This window comes from Podarcis vaucheri, assembly GCF_965113315.1.
Source record: "Podarcis vaucheri genome assembly, chromosome: Z".
Taxonomy (NCBI): Eukaryota; Metazoa; Chordata; class Lepidosauria; order Squamata; family Lacertidae; genus Podarcis; species Podarcis vaucheri.
Window position 1 is genome coordinate 16,396,440 of NC_138758.1, and position 17,572 is coordinate 16,414,011.

At 41.7% G+C, this 17,572-nt stretch overlaps 1 long non-coding RNA gene across 4 annotated transcripts in view; it reads right to left on the minus strand.

Moving 5' to 3' along the window:
• LOC309524188 overlaps nucleotides 1–17,572 on the minus strand; it is a 71,368-nt gene that overhangs the window by 27,607 nt on the left and 26,189 nt on the right. For 3 of the 4 annotated variants that reach the window (XR_014215837.1, XR_014215838.1, XR_014215839.1), the window contains 2 exons: nucleotides 5,352–5,468; nucleotides 3,212–3,352 (listed from right to left, as the gene is read on the minus strand). This is a non-coding gene — a long non-coding RNA (uncharacterized lncRNA). Of the gene's footprint in view, nucleotides 1–3,211; nucleotides 3,353–5,351; nucleotides 5,469–7,059; nucleotides 7,206–7,600; nucleotides 7,701–9,211; nucleotides 9,324–9,971; nucleotides 10,807–17,572 lie in introns of those variants that run through there. The other variant, XR_014215840.1, reaches the window with a different exon arrangement.

The following is a 17,572-nucleotide window of genomic DNA, read 5'->3' on the forward strand; positions in this document are numbered from 1 at the left end:
TTGCAGTGCTGTTGGAATTGGACTTGGATTGGCAGGTCCAGATGGAGAAGGAGGAAGAACCAGAGGGGGGCTGAACTGAAGGAACCTGAGTTGGAGAGGGGAATCTCCCCTTTCTGTCCTAACTTCAGATGGTTTGGAAGAGGAAACAGGGATGCCGGGTCTCCCCTCCAACCCTTTTGTGGAGGAAGGAGTCAGTGGAGGCTTTGATCAGCTGATGGGAGAGGTTAAATAGGAGGTGGCCATGACCGATCAGTAGGTGCTACCTTTGCAGATAGCAGACCCACTCAACCCAACAAAGCATGCAAGCTCAGCATTCCTGCAAACTGGGAGAGTCTCATGAGTAAGCATGTCACATTTCGTTTTTTAAAGCTTGGTAGGAGGGAAAGAGAAAAATTGTTAGGATATCTTTGTTGCTTCTGTTCAGTTCTGAGCTCCCTGCCCTGCTCCTCAATTCCTGAATCATGATTCAGCACTCTGTCTGCTGCTGAGGCTGTACCATTTGACTGAATAAAAATCTCTTATGTACAAGTTGCTCTGACTACATGTTTTGGGTAGGAGGAAAGATGAGCACAGGCTTTTTTCTAAGCCCATACTTTCTATTCCTAACTTCATTAAAATTGGAAGCATGTTCCCATAGCTTCCGGCTGTATTTATACATATGCAAAGTAAAAATGAATAATAATAAAATGTTGATTTTTGTGGAATTTAGGCTCAGAATGGACAATGTGTTTTGAAAATGGGTTAAATCACACTATGTCCTCCTCAGAGTAGACATCCATTGACTCAGAGTCCACCCATTGAAGTTAATAGACACAACTAACTTAGGTTCATTTTTATCAGTTGGTCAACTTTATGAAAAACTTAGCTGGATACAACCCATTGAATTGGATGGGCTTACATTTATGTTAATTTAATTTAAGGGAATCTATTCTCTATTCTGACTATGATTAGCATTGGATATATCTCTATCTATCTATCTATCTATCTATCTATCTATCTATCTATCTATCATCTATCATCTATCATCTCAGGCCTTTAAAAGAAAAAGCAGCCATAAACAAGGGGAAAAAGATATGAATCAGGACCATGGAGACAGAGATAGCATTCCTCCACACTGTTTCTGCCCTAAACATACACAAAATGTCATTTCAACAAATAGCACTTTCAGGAGTGAAGGTAAATGGAAACTTCGGGGGGGATATTTAATTGGGAATAATTGCACAGAGGAAGGGTTTTTTTAAAAAGCTACTCATACTCCATGGTTTCAATCTGGATTAGTCCTCCCCTCACCCCTCAAATGTAAAGTACAAAAGAGACAAACACATGATAGATGTCCTGCCTATTCATAGCTGTATTCTCAAGAAAGCATGCTTAGGAATGAGCTACAAGACCCAAAGAGGAAACAGTTATTTTAACTTCCTCAAGATTTTTAATACCAGGATGATTCAGGTCAAACAGGATGGCATATTAGAATATCATTGTTTAACTTTTTAAAAGCCACTCAAATCCCCATAGATAAAGAAGTAGCTCAAACACTGAGAACCGTGCAAATCTGTGTTCTGGTTGTTGTTTTTGTGCTGCCCTCGGTCCATCAAGAATCTTCCTTGCTGTATTATGACACTGATGCTTTAAGATGGCCAAAATTGATTCTGCCAGACAGCAAAAGCTAAATAAAGCTCACAATGCTATCAAATGGCTTCATAAACTTTGAAATACAGCTATAATGTCACAAGTGACTAGTTTATACAAAGATAAAAAGAGAAAAGACAAACATGCAATGCTCTTAATCCGAGCAGAAATCAATGTATTGATTTGGGGGGGGGGTATGATTTAAATAATATTGAAATAGTAAACAGGGCAAGGTTCCAAAGCACTATTGAATGAAGCCCTGTGGGACTTCCAGTTGCAATTCTATGCCCACTGGCCTAGGAGTAAGTTAACTGAAGTCAATAGGACTTATGTCTGAGTAGGCATGTATAGGATTGGGCTGTTAGACATGTTTTTTCATAGTTATGCTTTTTTCAAAAAAGGAAGGAAGGAAGGAAGGAAGGAAGGAAGGAAGGAAGGAAGGAAGGAAGGAAGGAAGGTATTATTTAATATGACATTCCAAATATAGAATTCAATATGCCATCAGGTTCAGCTATTCAAAGGAGAAGGGAGAATGTGGCTCCTTAAGTCAGCTAGACAACTCTTCAGCTCTCAAAATGGTTTGCAACCTAATTTATAACGTTACGTGCAACGGAATTATTCATTGTTTTGCACCATCTGTATATTCCATAAAGACTTTAAAAAACAATAATAATTCAAGATTTATCCCTGCAGAGAGTTCCTGATCGTGTTGTGTTGAAATGAAGGGAAAGGAAGCTATCTTATTATTTTCCCTCGTGGCTTTTAGGAGGATGTTGGTGCAATAGGAGGAATGCATTAAGAAAAAGGCCCAGTAATAGGTATCTCTCTCTCTCTCTCTCTCTTTCTCCTCTAAGCCTCCATAAACTAGCAAATCAAGACCGGTACATTAAATCAATTGTTAGAAATATTTGTAGAGACATCTTTCCTATCATCCCTTTGACCGCCCAGTGTTCGCTAATGTCTTCATTTAATACCACAGAAGCCCCTTTTGAGGATAGTTTTACATTTATCCAGAATACCCATTACTTTTAACAACATGCATTTCCACTGAGACCAATTCTTCCACTGCAGTTTTCACATAAGCAGTCTGGCACTGACATAGATATACACTTATTAACATATCATGCTCCATTTTGCCACAAATCCTCTGTCACTCATGATAAAATGACACTACTACCAACCTACAGACACAGATATGCACGCACACACACACACACAGTTTTCTCCCAGAGCTTGTTTTGAAACCTAAACGCATTAAGCAGGCCTGGAAAGAGATGCTGTTTTGAAAGATGACCCATGAACTGGGATTCTGAGCATGATGTTTCTGTTACCACTAAATGGGCATTTATCAAATGTTTATTAAGATGACTGCAGAACAAGGTGGGAAATGATAAATCCCTCATGAAGAAGGATTGCGTTTTGGCTTCCTCTAACGAAGCAGCATTCATCATTCCTCTCCACTCCTGCCACCCTCCCAATTCCTGTTGAAAAGATGCTTCTGAAAGTAGTTTTCTGCTTAGTCATACTATCTATCAGAGGAGATGTAAGAAATCAATACACCTGCAGGAGAAAATGAGCTCACCATTTACATCTGTTCCCTCTCCTGCCTTTTCTCTCGGCTTCTATCCATACAGATACTGAGTACGCCTCGCAGTAATGTATCTGAAAAATCGCTGGCCATTAACGTTCATTGCTAGGTTGGGTGTTTAACCTGAACCTTCAGCTGAAAAGCAAGCAAAAGAAAATAAGGTGAAGTTTGCTTTGATTATGAAGAGCTACAGTGGTACCTCGGGTTAAGTACTTAATTCATTCTCGAGGTCCGTTCTTAACCTGAAACTGTTCTTAAACTGAAGCACCACTAATGGGGCCACCTGCTGCTGCCGCGCCACCGGAGCACCATTTCTGTTCTCATCCTGAAGCAAAGTTCTTAACCTGAAGCACTATTTCTGGGTTAGCGGAGTCTGTAACCTGAAGCGTATGTATTCCAAAGGGTAGGTGTCACCATTCCTGTACCATGTGAAATGGGGTTCCTGATAAGATGGGTGGAATCTACACACATATAAAAACCGTTCTGAAAATTCTTTTTTTTTTTTAAGCGTTTTTAAAAATAAATTGAATTTTCCATATAGGCTCACCATCTCAGTCTAGTGCCACATTGTATATTGCACCAAAAACACACTTAAATTTTTTTATTTGCAGCTGTATAGCTGTGTCCATGGTTTCTGCAGGTCACCCTCACCTGCAGAGCACAGGGATCAACTGGGTATATAAATGGTGGAATGTCTAGACATGACTGGCAGTTCGATTTTACTTCAGCCCAGTGGCGGAGCTTCATGCTCCGGCACCAGGGTGGAGAGCAGGCGGGGGCAGGGCTGGAAAGACTGCTGTCACTGCCCCCCTCCAACCCCCTGGCATCTGCTGCCTGAGAGCCAGCTCAGTTAATAGAGACTGATAAAAGTTTAGTTCATTGGGGGCAGACTTTCACCATATATTCTGAGGATATCCAATGCTTCCAGTTTTTTTTGAATGAGATATATGATATACCCCTTCTGCCAACATAGCAGTTCGAAAGCACATCAAAGTGCAAGTAGATAAATAGGTACCACTCTGGCGGGAAGGTAAACGGCATTTCCGGGTGCTGCTCTGGTTCGCCAGAAGCGACTTAGTCATGCTGGCCACATGTACACCGGCTCCCTCGGCCAATAAAGCAAGATGAGCGCCACAACCCCAGAGTCGCTCACAACTGGACCTAATGGTCAGGGGTCCCTTTACCTTTTTACTATATGATATACCCACTTTCTTTAGATCCTTAACTAGTATTATTGGTATGTTTCAAAGATATAGTCCCAAAGGTGCTCACAAATTAGCCATAAAGGTATGTTTGCAAAGAAGTATACACTAGCTTTCTGGATTATCTTCAAGGGTTTTGCGATAGAAGATAAATAGATAGATGATAGATGATAGATGATAGATGATAGATAGATAGATAGATAGATGATAGATAGATAGATAGATAGATAGATAGATAGATAGATAGATAGATGGTAGATAGATAGATGATAGATGATAGATGATAGATAGATGATAGATAGATAGATAGATGATAGATAGATGATAGATGGATGATAGATAGATGATAGATGATAGATAGATGATAGATAGATAGATAGATAGATAGATAGATAGATAGATAGATATAGACACACACACAGAGAGAGAGAGAGAGAGAGAGAGAGAGAGAGAGAGAGAGAGAAGCTTCCAAGAAGACCCAAGGATTAAGCTACTCTTATATTGAAATCCTAGCACTTTCTGGAACTCCATTTCACCCAACTTTTTTACTTTTAATTAGCCATCACTTTTTAATATCTCTATCATTTTTATGATGTGGATTTATATGGTACAATTACATTTATTTTTATATCTATAGTTGCAGATTAAAATGTTAAGACTTTTACAAAGCACAAAACAATATTGCAGAACCAGCCTTGCTGGCAGAATACTTTGTGATTAATTCATTTGAAGGTTTTAGACAGATTAACATGATGAAGGCAAATAATTCCCCCCTTAATTTTATCCTTTTATTATAGAAATAAAAGCTGTGGTGCTTTAGGATTGCCTGAATCACCAATGCGATCCTGCAGACTTTAAAAATTGCACCACTTAGGGGGTACCTTATTTAGAAAAATACAAGGACACACATCATTTTTCAGAAATCTACTCACTGTAGTGCAGCCTTCTAAATGTCTCGTAGTCAATATGCATGTCTCTTCAAACAATATTTGCCTCTGTGAGGATGCCAATTGGACAAGCCAAGGTTGATCGGGCAAAGTTGGCATCATCTGGATAGAAGGAAGGGGAAAAGACAAATAAAATCTAGCTGAAAACAATTGAAGTTTCCAGGATGCTTTGGAAAGTAGTACAGTACATTAATCTATGAATCTCAAAAGCATCAAGGATCTTCAACCAGGCCCTCTAGGTGAAGGACTAAGGCATCTTACATCTTTCACCACCAGACATTCTCTGTCCCCCCCCCAAAAAAGCCCACGTAACAAGATGTATATTTAAATAGCATCAAACCCAAGTAGCAAAGATGTTGTATGCGCATCTGAGTGGGGGAAATTCCATAATCAAAGTGTTACTACAGAGGATGCCCTCTCTAACATCACCAATGAATGAGTTAAGAATCAGACCAGGGAATGCCTCAAGAATCAGACCTGAACAGGCTGATATAGGGAGAGACACACCTATAGGTATTTGGGTCACATGTTATTTAGGGCTTTGTAAGCTAACATAGGCACACTGAATTAAGCCCAGTAGCATATAGGCAACCAATGCAATTCTCACACTATTATGGGTTATATCCCACAGTAATCCTATTGAAGCTGACGACTTGATTAATTTAGGTCCATTAATTTCAATGGGTCTATTCAGAGTAGAATACAGCTGGATACAACCCTTTGTTTTCTGCTTGAACCTAAAGAATGAACACTTTCCTGGCTCTCAATGGTGCAGTGGTAATGTTGAAGTGCAGGTGTACATCATGACAGCACTGGAGGAAAACCCATCACCATGCCCCACTTGACTAGGTTGAACATGACTGCAGTTCTCCAAATAGCTACATGGTCATAAACTCTGTGAAACTTGTAAGCAATGGTGAGCTTTAGCAAAATATCTTCATATAGAAAAATTGCAACCTTTCAGCTTTATGAGTGTGAAGTAGGAACCCAATCAAAGGAAAGAAGTATATGGCCTCTACTTGATTCCCTCCCCCCCATTCTGTGGCTTCTATGCAAATCTGTCATAAGCAAACATAAAAGCTTCATTATCACTTCATTCACTTGCCAAAGCAAGTAATACCCATAAATTGCCCTGGTGCTCCTTCAGATGGCTGTTATCACTCCTGCTCTGGAAAAAATTATGAACTGCACTTCCCCACTGTTCTCCCCTCCCCCCCCCCACACACACACTACACCTCTGCAGACTCAAATTGGTTGAATACTGGTGACTAAAGGAGGCAACTGAAGGCAGACTAGAGCCTATTCTGATGGCAGCAGAATTCTTGGGCTTGGATTCCTAGTATGAGAACTGAAATGTTACAAGCATGTCCCTATTTTAGGCTGTAATCATGATCCCACTTACCTGGGAAGAAGAAGAAGAGTTTGGATTTGATATCCCGCTTTATCACTACCCGAAGGAGTCTCAAAGCGGCTAACATTCTCCTTTTCCCTTCCTTCTCCACAACAAACACCCTGTGAGGTGAGTGGGGCTGAGAGACTTCAGAGAAGTGTGACTAGCCCAAGATCACCCAGCAGCTGCATATGGAGGAGTGGGGAAGCGAACCCGGTTCACCAGATTACGAGTCCACCGCTCTTAACCACTACACCACACTGGCTCTCAGTAAGTAAGCCCTTTGAATTAGATGGAACTTACCTCTGAGCAGACATGGTTAGAACCACGTGCTTGGTCTCTGAAATGCCAGAGGAATATGCAGTGGACTCCTGAGTCCCTTCTACTTTTCATCTACTTTGCACAATGACAGCATTCCCTAAACAATGCATTCCACAACCACTGTGTTTCTGAAAAGACCCAATCCCGTCAGACAAAGTTTGTATTTATTTTAATAAAATATTTACAGTGCGGCTCACGGACAGCAAACGTAGTGCCTCCCAGATGTCATTGGGCTCACACCAGTCCCAGCAGCCTAGCCAATGGTCAAGGGTAGTGGGAAGGGGCACCATTTTGGCTGCGTCTTCTAGTCAATGCCTCTTCTAGCTATTGCAATGGACACCCAAGTTCAACATGGTGAAGCAATTATAATTGGTCTGTGAATACCCATCAGGTTCAGATGAAAACACTGAAACTTTTTAATCCCAATTGGGAATCCCAAACAGAACTACTCTCTTCTACAAGTCTGCCGCACTCCCCAATCCCCCCCAAAACTCTACCTTGAGATTAATGAAATCAGGTTCACCTCTGAAATCATTATTGGATTATATCCCCCAAAGATATCTATGTATCCAGATGACATGTTGCTTTTTTATGCCAGCATCCTATATTTCTTTCCAGAACTCCTGTAAGGAAAGTAATTGATAGATTTCCTTATCAGGATTCAAAGCTAATATGCATAAATCAACACAGCTACAGTCTTTAGGAGTAAAGACAGCACTGAGGAGCCTGCCTCAAACATATGTCCCTTTGAGTTATCTTTCTTTGGATTTTGATATTTGGATTGAATATTACCCCCCAAAGCCTGTGATCTGTACAAAGCTAATTATATGCAGCTATTAAAGCAGATTGCAGGAGACACTGACAGTTGGAAAGGCCTAATGACCAGCTGGGATGGAAAATTTCTCTGTTGTCAAAGGGTAATTCTGCCAAGATTTTTGTGCTATTTTATTTGCTACTAACATGAATACTTAAGTCCCAGTAGTTGGTTGGTTTGTCTGGGTTTATTTATTTATTTAAAGTATAACAAGCAATCATTTGGGATTGAGTGTTTGGCAGGGGGTGGGCAGGCAGAGCAATGCCATAATTCCCGCTTTAATTATGATTCGTCTGTTTTAGAACTCTTGCAGAAGTTGTGAAATTTTATTTCTCGCACCCCTCCCCTTGGCGGCCCAGGAAGCCTACATCTTTCTGAGATGTGTTGTGCCGTGTGTAGCATAAAGTTCCATGAAATGAGAGCAGAGTGGATATTTTTGACCATCAGTGGTACAGATGGAAAATGCTTCCCGTTCTTCTCCAAATGTTATCTTTCAATAAGATTTGCAATGTGTGAGACCAGTCTGACAGCCAGTCTTGAAAGTCTCTCTCTCTCTCTCTCTCTCTCTCTCTCTCTCTCTCTCTGTGTGTGTGTGTGTGTGTGTGTGTTTAGCCAACCAGACTTGGAGTGGAGGGTTCAAATCAGCTACTCAGCCACAATACTCAACCACATAGTACCTCCTCAGGCATTTGGTATCACTGGACCTCTGCTGTGGAATGTACTTCCAGCAGAGATTCAGCAGGCTTTTGATTTTCAGGAGTGTCTTGAATATCTTTTTATATAGACAAGCTTATGCAACTGTTTAATTGTATAAACTCAGCCAATCATTTCAATGATTTAGTATTGTTTCTATTGTGTCTTATATTGCATATACTACAGACCACTGATGAGGGTCTTGGCAAACTACTTGATTTTTTTGGCTGTGGTAGCAATTGTAATGTGCTAGGTGCTATATGATTTTTAATTGTGTTCCTTTTGCTTCTTTTATCCTTACATTGCCTTTTATTCTATTCCAATTTGCATTTCCTAGAATTTGAATTGCAATTCAATATAAGAAATAAAAGAAGCGATAAAAATGCAATTCCAATCAATATGAATATTTAACATAGACATGCTACTGGCCACCTGAACAAACCTCACAGACCACTGGTTGTCTACTCCATGCTTCTGTAAGTAGTAGAAGAAGGTGACAGTACTCCATACTGGTTGTACATTTGTGTGTGTGTGGTGTGTGTGTGTGTGTGTGTGTGTACTTAAAACTGAAAGTTCATGCAAAAAAGAATATCAAGAAATGGAATATAACAGCTTTTCAAGAAATACCTTGCTATTTTGGAAGCTGAAAACTTGGCTTTCTGCCGTTGTCCATCAAGGCATGAGTACCATCTGTCTACCTCTTCTTTTTAAAGACCTTGGCAAGTCTCACATCCAGACACTTGGTATGAGACCCAAGAGAAAATATTTCAATTAAGTTTTGCCATCCAGACTGTTTAAGCCACTGATTGACAGCAGTTGAAATCCATGCTGGCTAGCCAAAACATTTTTCTAAAAGTAACACCTATATTGTTATAACAGTTCCACCCTGGAGGAGGAAGTTATTTCCGATTGCAAACTATTCCAATACTGTTGATCATTTTACTGCAACTGTTGCTGCTAGTTGAACAAACTGGCTTCTCCTGGCTGTAAATAGTGTGAATGTTCTCATAGTACAGTATAAGGCTTAACAAAGAGCTCCTAGGATCTTATTCATTCACCTTCAGTGTATGTGTCCCTCAGCACTGGTACTTGTTTACTTTACTCTTTGCTTTTTGTGGGTATTTTCTGCAACATGCCATTGACACAATAATGGTGCATTAGTGGTGGATTCATACTAGACCATCCAGATATCATTTCACTTTATTAACTGTTCTGTGGTGCTTTCTCAGTATTATCTCGTTATTGCCAGCTGGAGGGGCATTCTTGCACTGTAGTACAACAAAAGCAGGAGGAAAGAATAACCTGGAACATTTGTGACACAACGAGTCACATTATTTTAGCAGGAACCTATTGGGCATGCACTGATTGGAAATAAAGCATTGCTTACTCTGCAGTGATTTTTTGCAGCCACTTTCCCTTCGGGGCTCCCTATGGATCAGCTTCTCTTCTTCATACCAATGGATCAAATGAATATATTAGCTTCTTCTAAAACTGAAAGGTTGAGGGAGAAAGGTGTGCTTTGGAGAGAGGAAAAGAATGAGTAATGATCTGGGAATCTATGTTCAGGAGTGGTTGGTGGCCACTGAGACTAGTAGGACAGAAGGCTGATAGCCCAACAGGAGTTGATGCAGAGCCAATGACAGGCAGAGCCAACAGGTTTTTGTGGCAGATTACAGTCAAACATAACTATGCGTGACTGCTAGTTAGTGCACGAAGGGGTTAAAGACCACAGAGTTGTATTGCTAGATAGACTCAGGTCATGCTCCTTCTCAACTGGAGAATAATTGAAACCTTTCCTCTTCATCTCTCCCTCAGCATCATGTAACAAGAACGACATGTTTAAACTTCCTCCCAAGCATACAGCATGTTTGGAACTTTATTCTGTACTTTCTACCCAAGAGTGTCCTGCCTGTGTTTCTCCTTGCAGCTGCATGGAACAACACATGTATCAGACCTACATAGCTGTAAGTAAAGTGTTTTTAACTTACTTAGCAGTGTGTGTTCTGTTCCTTGCAAAAGGGCTAAATGCAGCTAAAGGGGACAAAGAGGTCTAACAACCTATATTCCTAGTGCTATACTACTGCTCAACTTTTGTGAGTTTAATACTCTGCATGCAAGGCCCATGTTTTGAATCCAGGCACACAGCCACTTCTTTTCCACAAGGGTCCACAGGGATTCAGATATTTAATTCCCCAAAGATTTGACCCCAGCCTACTTGCTGCTACATTCTATAACGGCAACATTGAGACTAAGACAGAGAAAGCTGACAGCTAGCACCACCATTACCACCCTCACCCGACTGGTAGTAAATAAAAAGACAGACAAGTGATGGCTGGCTAAAGGCATACTGAGGTTGGTTGGTTACCACCCTGCTTGCCCTAGTGGACCAGCATCCACTGAAATATAATAGCAATTGATATTGACATTTATTATAGACCTCAATATATCATCCCAGAATAAATGTATCTCTGCCATTATAAACAATAACCCATATATATATCTATACATATATTCAATTGGAATAATAACAATCTCACTTTCTTTTAAAGATGAGTAACAGCACAACCAAACCAAACCCAAATCATGTCTACTCAGAAGCAGATCCGATTGAATTCAGTAGGGCTTACTCCCAGGTAAGCAGAGTTAGGACTGCAGTCTTAATTAGACTCTATTAGTAAAATGTTGTGTGTATGTGTGTGTTTACACACATATAAAGGCTTGAATGAGGGAACAACACATCAAGACCCATCACACTGCTCAAATTATTTTCTAGTGAACTTAGGGCACCCAGTGAAAATAGCCCATCATGCCTTATGTCCGTACAACGTAAGAGAAGGAGACTAGTAAAGAAGTGCATTTAAAATATATAGTTACGATCCATTTAATGAAGTCATCCTGCAAAACCAAAAGCCCATCAAACTTTCAACATAAAATCCATGCCTGCTTAAATCAAATGAGTTTCAGCTCTCATTGTTAAAGGCTGTCTTTGCAATCCCCAAGTAATGTAAATTCATTTAAGCGAGAGAGAGAACAAATGGTTATTTAATGAAACAGCTCCAATTTGAATGTATAAAAGGAAATAAGAAGGGCTCTGCATTAGCCTTACTGTGGTAAGATTTTTAGCAGTTGTCAAAGGTCAATGAGCACATAGGCTTTTCCAAAGAAACAAGGGAAGTGATACATTATTTGTTACTCTCAGACACTTGCTATTTTACTCAAATGTAGGTGGATTCCATATTGTTACAAGAAATTAGTACCACCACCTCTACTTCTCTAAGTAGAAAGACACAAGGTTCACCTTTTTTCAGTCTTGCCACGTGATGACAGAGTGAGTGTGTGTATTCACTGGAGACAGAAAAACATCCAGGCAGAAAATGCCAGCTTGCAAAGCAGTATCTGTTCCCTGAAGCAAACAGTCAGGGCTGGCTGATGCCCATTGCAACTGGTACTACAGATGGCAAGAAGCCCAACAGTGGAGCACCATCTTGTGGGCAGAAGAGCAAGAAAAGTAAACACTCTAGTTAATGTCATTCCTGCTTAACTATGATTATATATAGTCAGCTGCTCCCGTTTTGGGTTGATCGTGATGCCACGGGAATTGCCATGGAGGGCTGACACTATGAAGTGCCACTGCCTCTTGCTGTTCTCATTCATTTCTTGGGTAAAGTAAAGGTAAAGGTACCCCTGACCGTTAGGTCCAGTTGCGGACGACTCTGGGGTTGCGCCCTCATCTTACTCTATAGGCCGAGAGAGCTGGCGTTTGTCCACAAACAGCTTCCAGGTCATGTGGCCAGCATGACAAAGCCATTTCTGGCGAACCAGAGCAGCACATGCAAATGCTGTTTACCTTCCCGCCGGAGCTGTACCTATTTATCTACTTGCACTTTGACGTGCTTTCGAACTGCTAGGTTGGCAGAAGCAGGGATTGTGTGTTTACATCCCAGCCCAGTCCATGCACTCTCAAGCACACACCCATCCTTCCCCATGGTCAGGAAACCATAAGCCACCACCCCATTCATCTCATACATAAGACACACACAGCCCCCCCATCTATATACATAAACACATATCCCCCATTTATGCACACACACAAAACCACCCCGTCCATATACACACACCAAGCCCTCACCACAACTCACACATTCCCCATCCATAAGCACATAGCATATGCATGCATACACATCACAAATGCACACTCAGAGACAACCCCCCCAGTCCACACACACACACACACACACCACTAATCCATGAACACAGACATGCCACCATCCCCTCATCCAAAACACACCATGCCCTCATCCCAGTACACGCATCTCCCAAACCAACTACACATCCTCCAGTCCATACATATATACAGTCGCATCCATCCATGCATCCATCTGTAGACACCATCCCCTCATCCCAACACAGACATCCACCCCATCTAACCACACAAATCCCTTCATACACACACATCCCCATCCATCCACATACATCTCCTCCTTCTGTCCACACACTCCCATCTATTTACATACATATACACATTGACACACACTAATTATTGTTTACTCCAATGCCAAAATAAAAGGAAAGCTGCAGATTAAAGCAGATAGAGGCAGAAATGGGATTTTGCACTTCATAGTGTCAGCCTACATGGGGACTGTTGGTGCTTAATTATCAGCTTAAACCTTGAATGGTTTAACAGCAAGTCCCTTTTCCCAGGGAACTCTAGCCCTGTGAGGACAACAGTGGTCTCCTAACAACTCTCAGCGCCATTACTGAGGTGCTGGACACTGAGGTCCAGGGTCAAGGGCCTTCTGGTGGTTCCCTCACTGTGAGAAGCAAAGCTACAGGGAACTAGGCAGAGGGCCTTCTCGGTAGCGGCACCCGCCCTGTGGAATGCCGTCCCTTCAGATGTCAAGGAAATAAGCAGCTATCCTATTTTTAAAAGACATCTGAAGGCAGCCCTGTTTATGGAAGTTTTTAATGTGTGATATTTTAAGGTATTTTTAATCTTTGTTGGAAGCTGCCCAGAGTGACTGGGGAGACCCAGCCAGATGGGCAGGGTACAAATAATAAATTATTAATAATCTAATCTCCCAGGATTCTTTGGGAGAAGCCAAGACCATTTAAAGTGGTGTGATATTGCTTTAAGTGTGTAGTGCAGATAAGGCCTTGGTTACGTCAATAATCCAGAGTCACCAGTTGTGCGTAGACATGGTGACTTGAAATCCTTCTAATTACTGATGGAAAGATCTGTGGGCAAGGTTCCCTGAAAGACAGGCTTATTTTATATCTGAAAGAGATGGAAAGCGCGACAACTGAAAGGGCAAATAAAACAAAACATGAAGATGCTTTAGACACATAAATACAAGGTATGGAATTGACGTTTTAGTGCTCTTCTACATATTTGAAAAACAATACACATTTTAAGTAACTAGTCCATATCAGATGATATTAATCTTTGTGGAGCTTTAACTCCAAAGCCCATCAAATGTGTTTTGCACCATTAGGTTTTGCTCCCTCACATCTTTCATGAGATAGTGATGACCATCCTTTACAATGAAGTATTTCTTATCCTTATTGTTATACTTTGCAAATATTATGTAGATTACTATTATGTCCCCTGGAAAAGCATCTCTGCAATTTTACTGCAGCTCTGACCCACTATCTATAATCTATATTGCTTTGCAGTAAACTCACAAGAAGCAAGTTTAGTGATTGATTAAATGCCTCAGCTTTGCGGTGATTGCTACTCAATCGCAGAAACTGTTTATTGTACACTACAAACAAATAGATAACATCTTTTAATTATTGATTACAGTCCTACCAACCAATGCTGCCCTTATTAAAGGACAGATAACATCAAATTCAGCAATTTTAATGTGTTCCCCTGCAAGATTAATTTAATGAAGCCCTAAAGAGATTGATCAACTTTTCATGTCTTTTGACCAAGGCTAGCTAATTTCTTGGAATGTTGTGATGAACTCATATGTTTAGCTAACGTATTGGTGAATTATGCAATTCAGCCAGGCAGTCAGCTGATCTACAGGAGCATCACATGAGGCAGTTACTCTGACTTACAGAGGTATCAGGTAGTTAAGCTTTTAATGTGGTCTGGGGACAGAGTTGGATAAGCGATATTAAAACAAACAAAGAAAGAAAAACAGTGAAAGTCACATATAGCCAAGAAGGACATGCAACTCTGATTTTATAGAATAAGAGTTTAGGCCAGAAAAGTGAGCATCCAGTGTGGAAATGAATGTATTCCAGTAGCCTTGACTGCATATTTGCTAAGCAATGATAATAATACTAATTAATATATATTTATTTATACTCTGCCTTTTTCCTTTTTCAAGGCAGCTTACACATAAAAACAAGAATTGCTAAAAACATAGAAAAAGCAATCATTAAAAATACAGCTGAACATTAATAGAATTAAAACAATATGCATATATAAACTCTTTTTAAAACATACAAATAATTACAATAAAATCATGTCACCAGCCCTTTCATTAAAAGCAGTCAATTTCCAAAAGCCTGTTAGAACAAGGCTTCTTCCCCACTGGCAGAAGGACAACAAGGAAGGAGCCAGTCTAGTTTCCCCAGGGAGGGAATTTCAGAGTCTAGGAGCAGCCACCAAGGACAGCTTTCCCTGCGTCCCCTCCAAGCATGCCTGTGAGGGTGGCAGGACTGAGAGAAGGGTCTCCCTTGAAGACCTCAAAACTGGAGCAGGTTCATATGAGGGAATATTGTCTTTCAGATAGTGTGGACATAAGCAATGTAGGGTTTCATAGGTCATAATCAGCACTTTGAATTGTGCCCAGAAACACACCAGTGTCAGTGGAGCTCCCTGTAACCAGCCCCAGTTAACAATCTGGCTGCAGTTTTTTGAGCCAGCTGAATTTTCCAAGCACTTTTCAAAGACAGCCCCACGTAGAGCGCATTTACAGTAATCCAGATGGGATTGTAACCAAGAAGCTTTCCAGGAAGGTAATCTCAACTTCAGACATATGTTCCAAGTTCCATTTGGTATCTGGCACAGAATTTAGCTTCCTGATCATCTCACTGTAAAAGATGGTTTAAGTCTCTAGCCCTCAGAGTCGTTAAGAGATATAGAGTTTTGGGGGCATATGTAATTTTTTGACACAAATGAACATCCTCTTTTGTCCTCTTTCTCTCGGCAATGCATTTCCTCTCTTCTTTCAGCTGTTTGTAAGTGGCCATTCTAGTCAGAACTACCATGCGGGGTCTTTGTGAACAATCTTACAGTGGTGCCCCGCAAGACGAATGCCTCGCAAGACAAAAAAACTCGCTAGACGAAAGAGTTTTCCGTTTTTTGAATCGCTCCGCAAGACGAATTTCCCTATGGGCTTGCTTCACAATTCGAAATGTCTTGCGAGTTCTTGCGAGTTTGTTTCCTTTTTCTTAAAGCCACTAAGCCGTTAATAGCCGCTAAGCCGCTAATAGCCGTGCTTCGCAAGACGAAAAAACCGCAAGACGAAGAGACTCGCGGAACGGATTAATTTCATCTTGCGAGGCACCACTGTACTTTGTGTGACCAGGCAGTGACTGCCCCAGCCCCAGGGACCGCCAGAAAGGAATAATGACTTGTGACAACGTCTTATGGAATTAAAATTTGTCCACAACTTTATTAAACTTTCAAATGTAGGAAGACCTTGGCTTAGGCATTGGGCATGTATCCATCCCAGCCCCCCAACTGGGGGAACTGGGGCTCCTCAGGGTAAATAGGGTATGGGGTGCCCTGCAAGACACACATGTAAGCAGGCAGCCCACCCCATATCCCCACACGCAGGCTAGTTCACTGACAACCTTTCAGTGTATGGCCAGTGACACTCATATTACAACCCCTTTAAGAAAGGACCCTAGAACCGCTGCCGCCATGTGGGGGGTGAGTCATCACTTCAAGCCTCCTCCCCCAATTTTAGGGAAGAAAAGACTAAAGGAGTCCACCCAAGGCCTTAAACCACCAAAGTTGTGACAAATTGCTACAGGGAAGACAAAACCTGCCAATGCAGGAAAATTTCTTCCCGGTTCTTCAACAGCAACCACTCCAAAGAACGTAGCATCCCCCACTAAACAGGAAGTAAAAAGGTTAGCCTGCAAACAAGAAACATTAAACTAAGGGAGGGTTGGGTGGGTGAAGCTCCTGAGCCATCATCACCATCAACCTTTTATTCGACCGTCAGTCAGAAAAAAGTACATTTGTCAATACACAGTTAAAAGCTCCGAGAAGATTTTAGAGCTTAGCCAACACTAAAATGGGCTAAACAGATAGCCCCATGCTCCTGAGCCAACTGCCTGGCTCCACCTGCCAGCAGTGTAATTTGACTTAACTGAGGCTGGGCGTGAACCTCCAAAGAATAACCCTGAGAGGCAGGCCAGCCCACACAACCGGTAAGTTTCCTGGGGTCCAAAGTGCAGCACGCGATCCCGCAAAGGGCACTCACGGTGTAAAGTGTGAGTGCCCATTCCCCTGGAGATGCTGGAAAGAACAATCCTGCTGTAGCTACCACACCTCATGTATTATATGGGCACCAGACTTAAGTTCCACTTCTGGGAGTTTAGCCTGGACAGAGGAACCAAACCTAGAGTTTGATGGGGAAACCCATCATGGCCAGCAAGAGCATAGGTGGTTAGGCAAAATCCCAACCCAAACAGGAAGCCCTTTATTGTCCTTCCTGCCTAGGGAGACCCAATGATCTGTGTGTGTGTGTGCGGCCACAAAATCCTCTAAGCTGCCATTCTGGATAGCTCACCACAGGGCCGTCTTAAGCATACCTAGCACCACGGTGCAAAGATCCCTCCTGTGTCCCCCCCCCCAATTTCCCATAGTTGTTGACCTTTTCCCAAGCCTCTGTGGAGATTGCTCTCCTCCCGCAGGGGCTGGGGAAGGAAGCTGCACATCCACCAGCCATATGGTTGGCAGGGCGTAGCTTCCATCCTAAGCCTCTGTGGGGATCGCTCTCCTCCTGCAGAGGTTTAGGA